Below are 13,775 nucleotides of genomic sequence, written 5' to 3'. Positions count from 1 at the left end.
CGCAGCATTTGTGCACCGCCGCCGTCAGTGTCAGCCAGTTTGCCGTGGCATACGGAGCTCCATCGCAGTCTTTAACACTGGTAGCATGCCGCGACAGCGTGGACGTGAACCGTATGTGCAGTTGACGGACTTTGAGCGAGGGCGTATAGTGGGCATGCGGGAGGCCGGGTGGACGTACCGCCGAATTGCGCAACACGTGGGGCGTGAGGTCTCCACAGTACATCGATGTTGTCGCCAGTGGTCGGCGGAAGGTGCACGTGCCCGTCGACCTGGGACCGGACCGCAGCGACGCACGGATGCACGCCAAGACCGTAGGATCCTACGCAGTGCCGTAGGGGACCGCACCGCCACTTCCCAGCAAATTAGGGACACTGTTGCTCCTGGGGTATCGGCGAGGACCATTCGCAACCGTCTCCATGAAGCTGGGCTACGGTCCCGCACACCGTTAGGCCGTCTTCCGCTCACGCCCCAACATCGTGCAGCCCGCCTCCAGTGGTGTCGCGACAGGCGTGAATGGAGGGACGAATGGAGACGTGTCGTCTTCAGCGATGAGAGTCGCTTCTGCCTTGGTGCCAATGATGGTCGTATGCGTGTTTGGCGCCGTGCAGGTGAGCGCCACAATCAGGACTGCATACGACCGAGGCACACAGGGCCAACACCCGGCATCATGGTGTGGGGAGCGATCTCCTACACTGGCCGTACACCACTGGTGATCGTCGAGGGGACACTGAATAGTGCACGGTACATCCAAACCGTCATCGAACCCATCGTTCTACCATTCCTAGACCGGCAAGGGAACTTGCTGTTCCAACAGGACAATGCACGTCCGCATGTATCCCGTGCCACCCAACGTGCTCTAGAAGGTGTAAGTCAACTACCCTGGCCAGCAAGATCTCCGGATCTGTCCCCCATTGAGCATGTTTGGGACTGGATGAAGCGTCGTCTCACGCGGTCTGCACGTCCAGCACGAACGCTGGTCCAACTGAGGCGCCAGGTGGAAATGGCATGGCAAGCCGTTCCACAGGACTACATCCAGCATCTCTACGATCGTCTCCATGGGAGAATAGCAGCCTGCATTGCTGCGAAAGGTGGATATACACTGTACTAGTGCCGACATTGTGCATGCTCTGTTGCCTGTGTCTATGTGCCTGTGGTTCTGTCAGTGTGATCATGTGATGTATCTGACCCCAGGAATGTGTCAATAAAGTTTCCCCTTCCTGGGACAATGAATTCACGGTGTTCTTATTTCAATTTCCAGGAGTATATATATATATATATATATATATATATATATATATATATATATATATATATATATAAGTTCATGACATCCAGTCTTACAAATTTCGTTTTTCTGACGGACACACGTCCAGATGGTCCGCTCTCAAAACTCTGCCATCTCTCTTCCCACATCCGCCACGGCTGGCGGTTCATCTCCAACTGCGCAAAGCTACGCGCTAATCACGTCCAACTGCCCAACACTACAATAGCGAATATTACAACAATGCCAACCAGCCACAGACTGCACACAGCACAGCCAGTGATTTTCATACAGAGCGCTACGTGAAGTTACCATCATAAGAACTTAAACAGCCTACTTACAGCTGGAAGTATCTTAGAAATAACCCACTCTTTCCACGTGGCAGCTGGCAGGACGGCAGGCAGTCACGTATGTCGCAGGAACGTGGCACTGACAGTTGCCTCAGCTGTGGGTTATTTTGAGCCCTGTCCGGTTCTAGTTTTTTGAAAAAGCTTGTTTAAGTAGTATAATTCGTGAGTGTATGTAATTGACTGTGCAGCGTGGCCGAAGAGTCCGTTAACATTGGAAAGTGCACTAATCACAGAATAACACAGGTAGAGATGTAAATCTTGATGCACATGCCTGAAATGAGATGGGGTTTTACTGGAACAAAAACGGGTGCAAAAAACGGCCAATCAATTGCAGTGGAGAGCAAAGCGTCAGTGACGCTGCATAATGATCCGAGGTACGCTAGTATGTTACAGAATCGCATCATCCCCATTCTAGTTGATAAACACCTGATTTTATGCGGGATGGCGCCCCACTCCATATTAATATACGTGTGAAAGACCTCTCGCGCACATTCTTTGTTGAGGACCGCGTGCTGAGGCACTATTTCCGTCATGCTTGGAATTCCAGGTCCTAGACATCAATCTGAGTGGTTTTTGTTTGTGCGGTTACCTGAAGTCGCAAGTGTACTGCGATCGCCCGACTTCATTAGGGATCCAAGAAGAGACCATTCGACGGCAGTTTCTCACCATACCTACCGATAATGCTGCACAGTTCTATTCACAACATCGCCCCTCGACTACAGGTATTGTTGATGAATGACAGCGGACATGTTGAGCATTTGTCATAAAGAACACTTTATTCGCTAAAAACCAATTTTTATCATAATTTTGTTTTTGTGTCATACGAAGCGCCATCTGTTGTTCATTTCGTGCATTTTTTGTCGTTTCAATAAAACCCCTGGTCATTTTAAGCATATGTGTCAATTATTACCTCTCTACCTACATTATTCCATAAAGTATTGAATTTTCATATGTCAGGGGGCTTCTGTACTCCTGAATTACAGCTTATGCAGAATGTAACACTTGCGCTTTATTTTGCGAATTAGATGAGAAACCATATACGGCTTGACTTACGAAATAAACTGCGCTTATAAATGTAAGTGGTACACGTCACACTTAGACTTCAAAATAGCTGATGGGAAACAAAACAGAAAATTACAATTTTCTTCGTGTAAAATGTATCCTTGGCCAACAGGTTGCTTTGTAATAAATAAATTGTATTGTTACACATGCATCTTCTTTGGTGGCTATGAGATTGGAAAAGAATGGACCTCAGCTTCCATCGGAGTATGTATGACAAAAAATTTTGACAGAAAAGCCGAGAAACGCTAGACTTGATGAAGGCATCTTCAGAATCGAGAGAGTTTTCAGCTGTTGGGTCATCGACGAATTGAACATTCAGTTGCTGAAAGAACCAAATTTCTAGCCATAAAACGTAATGCGGTTGTGAAACACAATAGATTTGTAATCGGGAGACTTTCTGATGTAGTTTATTTCTTATGAAAGCTAGAGGATGCATTCAGAGGACCCTTTGAAGATGAAGTTCCGACAAAAATTATTGGAACTTTTGTCTATACAGGAAGAGTTCATTCGTGATCACTTTCAGAGCACTTTTGGGTTCAAAGAAACATCAAGTAAAATTCAAAACGAATTAATTGGTTACGAATGTCATTAATAATCATATTACTGAAGAGTTAGAATCATTTGAGTTCGTTGGAGTGCAAGCACATGAAACCCTGGATGTTTCTTGTAAATCATAAATGAGTATTGTTATCAGGTTATGCACACAAGATAGTTCCATAGAAAGTTTTGTTTTCACAATGTGTCTAGTAACAAAACTTCTCAGGGTTTCAAATAAATTGCACTCAATGGACTTTATGGAGGATGAGCTACTGACAGAACAGTGAGACAAACATAAGATGGAGCCTCAGTAATGTCAGATAAACATGCAGGTGCCCAAAATTTTGCTAAACAAAAATGATCATGATCTACATTTTTGCACTTTTATGCCGATAAACTTAATCTGGTACTGTTACATTGTTCTAAAAAATACCAATGCAGTTAGGCTTTTGATTTAAAATTTTATAGCATCGCATCCATTTTTACTAAATTCCCAAAACAATACAGCCCTTAGAAAATGAAGTATTCAGATTGCCTCGAACAAGTACTACACTCTGGAATTTCAGTTCACGAGCTGCTCAGATAATATGTCTTAAATACAATGAATTGAAAGACATTTTCTAAAATATCACCGCAGGTGTTTGTCATGCAGTGTCCTCCAACAGTGCTTCTGCTTTGCACAACATTGTTAACAAAACTCTATTCCTTTTCCTGTTACACCTTGACAATGAAACATTTGCGTATGTTGGTTATCTCCATGCGATTCTTCAGAACAGAACTGCATGTGATATTAGTAAGTGCAATACTGAAATCAAGAAGAACATCAGTTTGGTAGAGGATATGAGATCAGAAAAGACGGTGACCTCATTTGTTCAAAGCTATAAAAAGATATTTCTCTGCAAAATAACTGCTAGTGCGCGTGACTTCCAGATCCTTAAGACGTTTTACGTTATGAGATGCCTGATAACATGACAGTGTAAAAGGAAATACGTCTTCTAGATCTTCAAAATAGGTCCAGTCTACTTTCAGTTCCCATTTATCCAAGCATCCGTGGTCTAGAGGTAGCGTCTTTGATTACTAATCGAAACGTCCTCGGTCCCGGGCTCAACCACCCCCCTGCTTAAATTTAGTTTAATAATCAGCATTGGCTACCGAAGGTTTCGGGCATTAGAAGTCACCCTTATTCTGCCAACGACTTTGTCGAAGAGGGCGGAGGAGCGGGCAGAAGTACAGGGCACTCTCTGCCCTTAAAGGTGGAAGAATCATCAATGATTCACGGCATGAGAACGCAGAAGGCAATGGGAACCACTGCATTAAAGGCACATAACGTGTATCCACAGTCACGATGATCTCTCCATTGCCAAAAGATTCCGGAATAGTCCCATATTCGGGACTTGGTAGGGAAGCTAGAAAATCTGAAAAGGGAAATGCAAAGGCCCAATCTAGATATAGTGGGGCTCAATTAAATGAAATGGAAAGAAGACAATGATTTCTGATCAGACGAGTATACGGTAATTTCAACAGCAGCAGAAAATGGTGTAACTGTTGGGTCAAATGGCTCTGAGCACTATGGGACTCAACTGCTGTGGTCATAAGTCTCCTAGAACTTAGAAGAACTTAGAACTACTTAAACCTAACTAACCTAAGGACAGCACACAACACCCAGCCATCACGAGGCAGAGAAAATCCCTGACCCCGCCGGGAATCGAACCCGGGAACCCGGGCGTGGGAAGCGAGAACGCTACCGCACGACCACGAGCTGCGGGCAGTGGTGTAACGGATGAAGGCTTCGTTATGAATAGGATGGTAGGGCAGAGAATGTCTTACTGTGAACAGTTCAGTGATAGGCTTGTTCTCATCAGAATAGACAGGAAACCAAACCCACATCGATAGTTCAGTTGCAAGCTGAAGATGAAGAGATAGAGAAAGTATATGAAGATACTGAATAGGTAATACAATACATAAAGGTAGGTGAAAATCTGCCATAGGGGACTGGACTGCAGTTACAGGGGAAGGAGCAGAAGAAATGCTTAGAGGAGAATATGGGCATGGGACAAGATACATGAGAGAATAACGACTAATTGTGCTCTGTAACAAGTTTCAGTTAGTAACAGCAAACACTCTGTTCAAGAACCACAAGTGGAGGAGGTATACTTGGACAACGCCGGGTGATACGGGAAGCTTTGAGCTAGATTACATCATTGTCAGGCAGAGAATCCGAAATCAGATACTGGATTGTAAAGTGTACCCAGGAGCAGGTATAGACTCAGAACACAATGTAGTAGTGATGAAGAGTAGACTGAAGTTTAGGCGATTAGCCAGGAAGAATAAATGCGAAAATAAGTGGTTTACAGAAGCACTAAGAAACGACGAGATACGCTTGAAGTTCTCGAAGGCTACAAATACAGCAATAAGGAACAGAACAGTAGGCAGTACAGTTGAAGAGGAATGGACATCCCTAAAAAGAGCAATCATAGTAGTTGAAAAGAAAAATATAGGTACAAAGAAGATAAGTGCGATGAAACCATGGGTAACAGAAGGAATATTTCAGTTGTTCGGCGAAAGAAGGAAGCGCAAAAATTTTCAGGGAAATTCGGGAATAAAGCAATACAAGTCATTGAGGAATAAAATAAACAGGGAGTGCAGATAAGCTAAGACAAAACTGCTGCTTGAAAAACGTGAAGTAATCGTAAAAGAAATGATTGTCGGAAGGATTGACTAAGCATATCGGAAAGTCAAAAGAACCTTCGGTGACATTAAAGGCAAGGGTGGTAACATAAAGACTGCAAAGGGAATTCCACTGTTAAATACGGAGGAGAGAGCGGATAGGTGGAAAGCCTACAGTGAAGGTCTCTAGGAGGGGGAAGATTTGCCTGATATGATAGAGGGGGAAATGGAGTCGATTCATAAGAGGTGGGGGATCCAGTATTATAATCACGATTTAAAAGAGCTTTCGAGGACTTACGATCAAATAAGACGGAAGGGACAGATAACATTCAATCAGAATTTCTGATATCGTTGGTGGAAGTGGCAACAAAACGACTATTCACGTTGGTGAGTATCATGTGTGAGTGTGACGACATACCACCTGACTTTCGGAAAAATATCATCTACATAATTCCGAAGTCTGCAAGACCTGACAAGTGCGAGAATTATCGCACACTCAGCTTAACAGCTCATGCACCCAAGTTACTGCCAAGAATAATACACAGAAGACTGGAAAAGTAAATTGAGAATCTGTTAGATGACAATCAGTTTGGGTTTAGGAAAGGTAAAGGCACCACAGAAGCAATAATGGCGTTGAGGCTGATAATGGAAGCAAGACTAATGAAAAATCAAGGCACATTCATAGGATTTGTCGACCTGGAAAAAGCGTCCGACAATGTAGACTGGTGCAAGATATTAGCCCTTCTGAGAAAAACAGGGGTAAGCTATAGGGAGAGACTAGTAATATACAATATGTACAAAATCAAGAGGGAATAATAAGAGTGGAAGACAAAGAATGTGGTGCCCAGATTAAAAAAGGTGTAAACGGGGATGTAGTCTTTTGCCCTTACTGTTCAATCTATCCACCGAAGAAGCAATGATGGAAATGAAGGAAAGGTTCCGGAGTGGAAATAAAATTCAAGGTGAAAGGATATCAATGATAAAATATGCTGATGACATTGCTATTTTGAATAAAAGTGAAGAAGAATTAGATGATCCGCTGAATGGAATGAACTGTCGAATGTGTACAGAATACGGATTGACACTACATCGAAGAAAGACAAATGTAGTGAGAAGTAGCAGAAATGAGAACAGCGAGAAACGTCAGGACTGATGGTTACGCAGTAGTTGAAATTAAGGAATTCCGCTGTTTCGGCAACGAAATGACCAATGACGGATGGAGCAAGGAGGACATCAAAAGCAGACTATCAATGCCAAAAAGCGCCAACAGAAGTCTACTAGTATTAAACGTAGGCCTTAATTTTGGGAAGAAATTTCTGAGAATGTATGCCTGGAGCACGGCATTGTATGGCAGTGAAACATGGACTGTGGGAAAACCGGAACATAAGATAATCGGATCATTTGAGACGTGGAGCTTAAGGCGAATGTTGAAAATAAGATGGACTGATAAGGTAAGGAATGAGGAGGTTCTGCGCCGAATCAGAGAGGAAAGGAATACTTAGAAATACTGACAAGAAGAAGGGACAGGATGATAGGACGTTGTTAAGACATCAGGGACTGACTTCCGTGGTACTAGAGGGAGTTGTAGAGAGCAAAAATTTAGAGGAAGACAGATTTTTTATTTATTTATATTCATTTTTCAGTTATTTATTTGTGAAGTAAAGACCTGCTGCATGTTATTATATAGTAGGTCGTACATTGTGTGATTTTATGTTATATCACTCAAAGTCAGTTTTATTACTAGTACTTTTGTTGTTGAAAACTTTATAAAAGAACAAATTTAAGAAATAGGTAACAGAATATATACATAATATTCTGTTTAAACTTGTTGCTAACTTAGGTAATGATAATAAATGAGATGCATAATAGATTTTGGATGCATTTTAAATTTATTAAAAGTGTATTTAATGGAAGAAACACGAAATGGAAATTGGACTTAGATATGATGCGACAGTTCTTCCTTTTGTACCTTCTGCGTGTATCGTTACATCTATTACATATATTGTGTTGACAGTGGTAATACTTAATTTAATGTATTGATTACTTAGGTCATATTGTGTTTCCGAACTAAAAGTAACAGTGGAGACTGGGAGTAGATTTAAAATGCCATAGTCAGCTACATCAGGTGCGAGGGCTCGGTAAAACGTCGAGCCAGTCACGCCTGATGCAACGAATTAAGAAGAAATGTCACAACTTCAGATGATATGAAACCTTGTTACAAACAGCTACATAGAGAGTTACATTTTCAGACTGATTCGATTTAGTGTTGTAGAACATTTTCTTACTTTTGCTATGTTTGTATGTTTATCTGTCTTCACTTCCTGTGTGTGATAAAGCAACCGACTCTGTGTCTGTACTTGTGTGTGTGTGTGTTTGTGTCGTTTACTACGTACTGCTGATTTGTCGGGTGTGGAGCCTGTCTTACTCTAGCTCATGGTCTCTCCTGTTTGTATGCGGATACAGTGCTCGCGATAATTCGTCTGCGATGTTGTTTATAGAGCTCCCATCATCTTGTCTGTGTATTAACTGTCCTATGTCCTGGTTTCCTAACCACGGTCTTATGCGTCTTAGGGCATGTCAGATGAATACTTTGTCTTCAGGTGCGCCGTTCTCACCGTAGGCACAAGCGCGAGTCAGTTTTAGGACAAACCTGTGGAGATGCACAGGATACGGGCCATGGCCCGTGAGGCAAGTGCACCATCCCGCGTGTTGGATTTATGTACTTCAAATTCATCTGCTCTAGTATACTGGGGAAGAAAGAGTAGACTCGTCTTCCTTTATGAGTTGTGCTCTATTATGTCTGTCCTGTATCAGTTCTCCACTTGTTTAATTTCCACTTGTCCGTCATGTCTTGTCCAGTTATTTCTATTATTTTGTCGCGTCTTCCCCACTTCAGCTAGTATACAGCTCCTCTGTGGTGAATTGTAATGTCTATAGGGAAACCTCCCAGTACCACGCTTAGTGCCTCAATCGAGATCGTGCCGAAAGCCCCGGAAATGCTGAGTAGAACACTCTCCTGGCCTCGCCTCACAATGGTTGTATGCGTACCTAAGCATAATCGGTGTGCCCAAGCACTAACTGCAAAACAATTTATTGAGTCAAAGAGTGATGTGAACCATGTCATCATTGTCTGAAGGGGTAGTCTGTATCTTATAGCGTTCAGTCTTGCAAGTTTGTGGGTAAGTTTAATCGCTTTTTTAATTGTCAGTCTGGCATGTTCGTTAAATATTGTAAATGTTCGTCAATATAAATACCAAAGTGTCTTGTCACAGCTTCCCTTTTTATAGCTATGTTGATGAACTTCATAATTCCATTTATTTTAACCGTACCTCTTAGAAGTGGGTAAACAGTTTTGTTTGTTGCTAATGTAAGTTTGTTGTTCGTATACCATTCACCGATGAACGCGAGGAGCCGCGTTGCTTTCCTCTCTAATTGGGAGTTGTAGTTTGCAGATACCATGAGCAGAAGGTCATCAGCGTACGCAATCACCACGTTGTCTTCTAGTGTATTCAGTAGTGGTTCTATGGCTATGTCCCAAAAAATTGGTACGCATATGGATCCTAGCGGACAACTCTTTGTTACCCTCTTTATAACTTTTTAACGGCCAGTCTTCCGTTCCACTACCCTGTTTTTACAATAATCTCTAAGGTTGCTGTATAGAGCAAGTGGAACTGTTATATATCTATGTCTTGCAAACAGCGCCGGCCACGACAGGGTGTCGAAAGGACCAGCTACGTCAATTAGGATTGCTACTGTCTATTTGTTATGTATTGTCTGTATCATTTCTATGGCCCTATTTAATGCGTCGTCGATTGATTTATGTGGTCGAAAACCAAACTGATGTGGGATAAGGCCGAAGAGCTGCAGGTGTGACTGAAGTCTGTCGCACAGCAATCTCAGCTATACTTTTGCCACAATGTAAATGAGGCATACTGGTCTGTTTGTCTTATCGTCAGTCGGGTGTTTCTCCTCCGCTTTCTTAATTATAACTGCATTTGCTGTCTTCCACATATTCGGTATTCGTCCTTCTCGTAGATCATCAGTCAGTAACTCTGTCAGATATGGTACGATAACTGGAGAAGCTTGTCTGAAGGTTTCGGGGTGGATGCCATCAGGGCCCGGAGCCTTTTTGTTCTTTATTTTGTATAACGCCAGTGCAGATTCCTCGCGAGCAAATTGGGGTGGTGGTACCTTCGTTTTCGTACTGTCATAAAGTAGTCCGCGAAGGGCGGTGTGCAGTTGATTGTCCTGAGTGTGGTCATCGTTAGGGATTAGTTTGTTGAGGAGATATAGTGCTGTGCATCTCCAGCCTCTTGTGGCAGTACCATCTGGTTTCTTCAGTGTTTATAGTATTGTAGGAGTCTTTATACACTCCTGGAAATGGAAAAAGGAACACATTGACACCGGTGTGTCAGACCCACCATACTTGCTCCGGACACTGCGAGAGGGCTGTACAAGCAATGATCACACGCACGGCACAGCGGACACACCAGGAACCGCGGTGTTGGCCGTCGAATGGCGCTAGCTGCGCAGCATTTGTGCACCGCCGCCGTCAGTGTCAGCCAGTTTGCCGTGGCATACGGAGCTCCATCGCAGTCTTTAACACTGGTAGCATGCCGCGACAGCGTGGACGTGAACCGTATGTGCAGTTGACGGACTTTGAGCGAGGGCGTATAGTGGACATGCAGGAGGCCGGGTGGACGTACCGCCGAATTGCTCAACACGTGGGGCGTGAGGTCTCCACAGTACATCGATGTTGTCGCCAGTGGTCGGCGGAAGGTGCACGTGCCCGTCGACCTGGGACCGGACCGCAGCGACGCACGGATGCACGCCAAGACCGTAGGATCCTACGCAGTGCCGTAGGGGACCGCACCGCCACTTCCCAGCAAATTAGGGACACTGTTGCTCCTGGGGTATCGGCGAGGACCATTCGCAACCGTCTCCATGAAGCTGGGCTACGGTCCCGCACACCGTTAGGCCGTCTTCCGCTCACGCCCCAACATCGTGCAGCCCGCCTCCAGTGGTGTCGCGACAGGCGTGAATGGAGGGACGAATGGAGACGTGTCGTCTTCAGCGATGAGAGTCGCTTCTGCCTTGGTGCCAATGATGGTCGTATGCGTGTTTGGCGCCGTGCAGGTGAGCGCCACAATCAGGACTGCATACGACCGAGGCACACAGGGCCAACACCCGGCATCATGGTGTGGGGAGCGATCTCCTACACTGGCCGTACACCACTGGTGATCGTCGAGGGGACACTGAATAGTGCACGGTACATCCAAACCGTCATCGAACCCATCGTTCTACCATTCCTAGACCGGCAAGGGAACTTGCTGTTCCAACAGGACAATGCACGTCCGCATGTATCCCGTGCCACCCAACGTGCTCTAGAAGGTGTAAGTCAACTACCCTGGCCAGCAAGATCTCCGGATCTGTCCCCCATTGAGCATGTTTGGGACTGGATGAAGCGTCGTCTCACGCGGTCTGCACGTCCAGCACGAACGCTGGTCCAACTGAGGCGCCAGGTGGAAATGGCATGGCAAGCCGTTCCACAGGACTACATCCAGCATCTCTACGATCGTCTCCATGGGAGAATATCAGCCTGCATTGCTGCGAAAGGTGGATATACACTGTACTAGTGCCGACATTGTGCATGCTCTGTTGCCTTTGTCTATGTGCCTGTGGTTCTGTCAGTGTGATCATGTGATGTATCTGACCCCAGGAATGTGTCAATAAAGTTTCCCCTTCCTGGGACAATGAATTCACGGTGTTCTTATTTCAATTTCCAGGAGTGTATGATCAGTTTGCAGTTAAACGGCTCCCCCCACATGATGTTCTGTACGTTTGTCTTAACGTGTGTCCGAGTGGTCCTTACTGGTCTTATGTCGTTGTCAAGGTTAAGATCTTCATTTCTTCGTTCACACAGTTTACGTTTACTGATGGGGATAGGGAATTTATTAACAGCTTAGTGAGAGAAAAAGAATTTAATATGTCTGAAAATCAGTTACGCCCATAATTTGAGGATGATTATCGATGGAATCGTTAGTCGCAGCACACAAATGGGATTGACGTTAGCGAGAGAGGTACGAACGGGTTATTTTCTACTGTCATAATTCATGATTGTAGTTACTTTTACGATCTAGAGAAAAATACCTGTGGCGCTTTAGATCGGTATGTGGGAGATAGAGGGCTTATGTGTTGAGCTGACCTGGAGAAAATTACTATTCCTTTTAGGTTTGCGACGTGAAATCGGAAAGTTGAAGATTGCAAGCTATCGGAAAGGGTGGGAATTATATTTGCTTAATTTTTAAGTACCGCGCAAGCGATAATATAGTTACAGTCCAAGCCAGGGAGCAATTAATCAGTTTTCAATTACCTCCCTTTAAACCCTCTAAGAGTAATTGAGCTCCTTCGCCTTCTTACAGTACAAGGTTCCATACACACTATTAATTTTGTACACTGATTTCTTCACTTGAATGGTTGTTATCAAATCAAACTCTGTCCAATGCTAAAAAGTAAAGATACGAGAATCTGACAAAACATGATCAACCTCAACATATCTATCGTTCTTCTACAGAGATCATAGTATTCCATCTGGTGCTGAAATTATTTATTGTAACTCTTCAGCGAGGTATAAACTAAATACCCTCATTTGTATCGGGCATATTTCTGTACGCTGGTACGCCTTGGCAAAGAGAATTGACTATGTACTGGTGGCTGCAGCGTGATTGTATTATTTCTCAAGTGGAAACTGACATCAAAACCATTGAACAGAACTAGATCTGAAGATCTTCTCATAAATTTCTTCCAACATCGAATGCTGTATCCATCTGACTGTGAGGTGAGGTCTATGTTTAAAGTGATATTTAAGGCAAAAATCACATGAAATTTTTAATTTTAGATGATGTAATTTTTTACAATTATTTATGCGTTGTTTAAATGCTTCTTGTTTATTTAATTGCACTAAATAAAGCCTGCAGCATTTACTTTTTATCACACAAAGTCACATACTTTTGTGTGTTTTTTTTAAAAAACAGTACATATAAATGGACTGTTAGAGAACAGAATTTTACGTTCTGAAAAAGTATGCTATCTCTATAGCAAGCAAATTTCCACATAAAAAAATTGAATGGTTTAAATCTGCACATAAAATTTCCACTCGATGGGTACAAAAATATAATCTGCCAAATTGATATTTATTGCTGGGGTCTATATTTCTCTTATCACCACTCTGAACACATTTGCTTTTAACTAACAGTTTAATTATTTTATTGGAGAAACAGATACACCCCATCACAGGTGCCGTGAAGTTCTTCCTCTGAATGATGCTCGTGTTCGACGGCAGGACTGTAATCACTGGCTGTTGTAAAACCATCGTATTTTTCTTCTATTTATTGATCTACATCACTGACACCTGACTCCATACGGGTTAACAATTTCATCAAACATTGGAAAGTTAAACCTCTCACATTGAAGCAAAAACATTTTGCACTATACTTTGCTGTAATGAAGAAAACGGGTGCAGAGCTCACGAGGTGCAGTGTAGGGGATCCTAACACTTGGCAGTAACACGTGCCAAAAACAAACAAAGATGCGACAATGCAACCGTCAGCAAAACATGGTAGGGTTGGCAAATTAAGGAAGATGGGCGGGAGGAGTATAGAAGCATTCCGCCACAACTGACCTTGGAGAGTCAGTTGGAACATTTTCCCGCTGTATGAGATACCACACTTTGTGAGCTATGAGTTAAAGTCACACGAAGACTTGTACCTGGTATTTTAAACTGGGTGGTTATAATTTAAGGGCAGCAACTGACGGAGATCCTGCGTACTCTGTAATTATCGTATGACAGAAAAACTTGGTGGACATTCTAATGCACTATAGAGGAACCAAATTACGCT

This window comes from Schistocerca nitens, chromosome 2 (assembly GCF_023898315.1).
Source record: "Schistocerca nitens isolate TAMUIC-IGC-003100 chromosome 2, iqSchNite1.1, whole genome shotgun sequence".
In the NCBI taxonomy this organism is placed as follows: Eukaryota; Metazoa; Arthropoda; class Insecta; order Orthoptera; family Acrididae; genus Schistocerca; species Schistocerca nitens.
Note: the sequence above shows the minus strand (reverse complement) of the source record.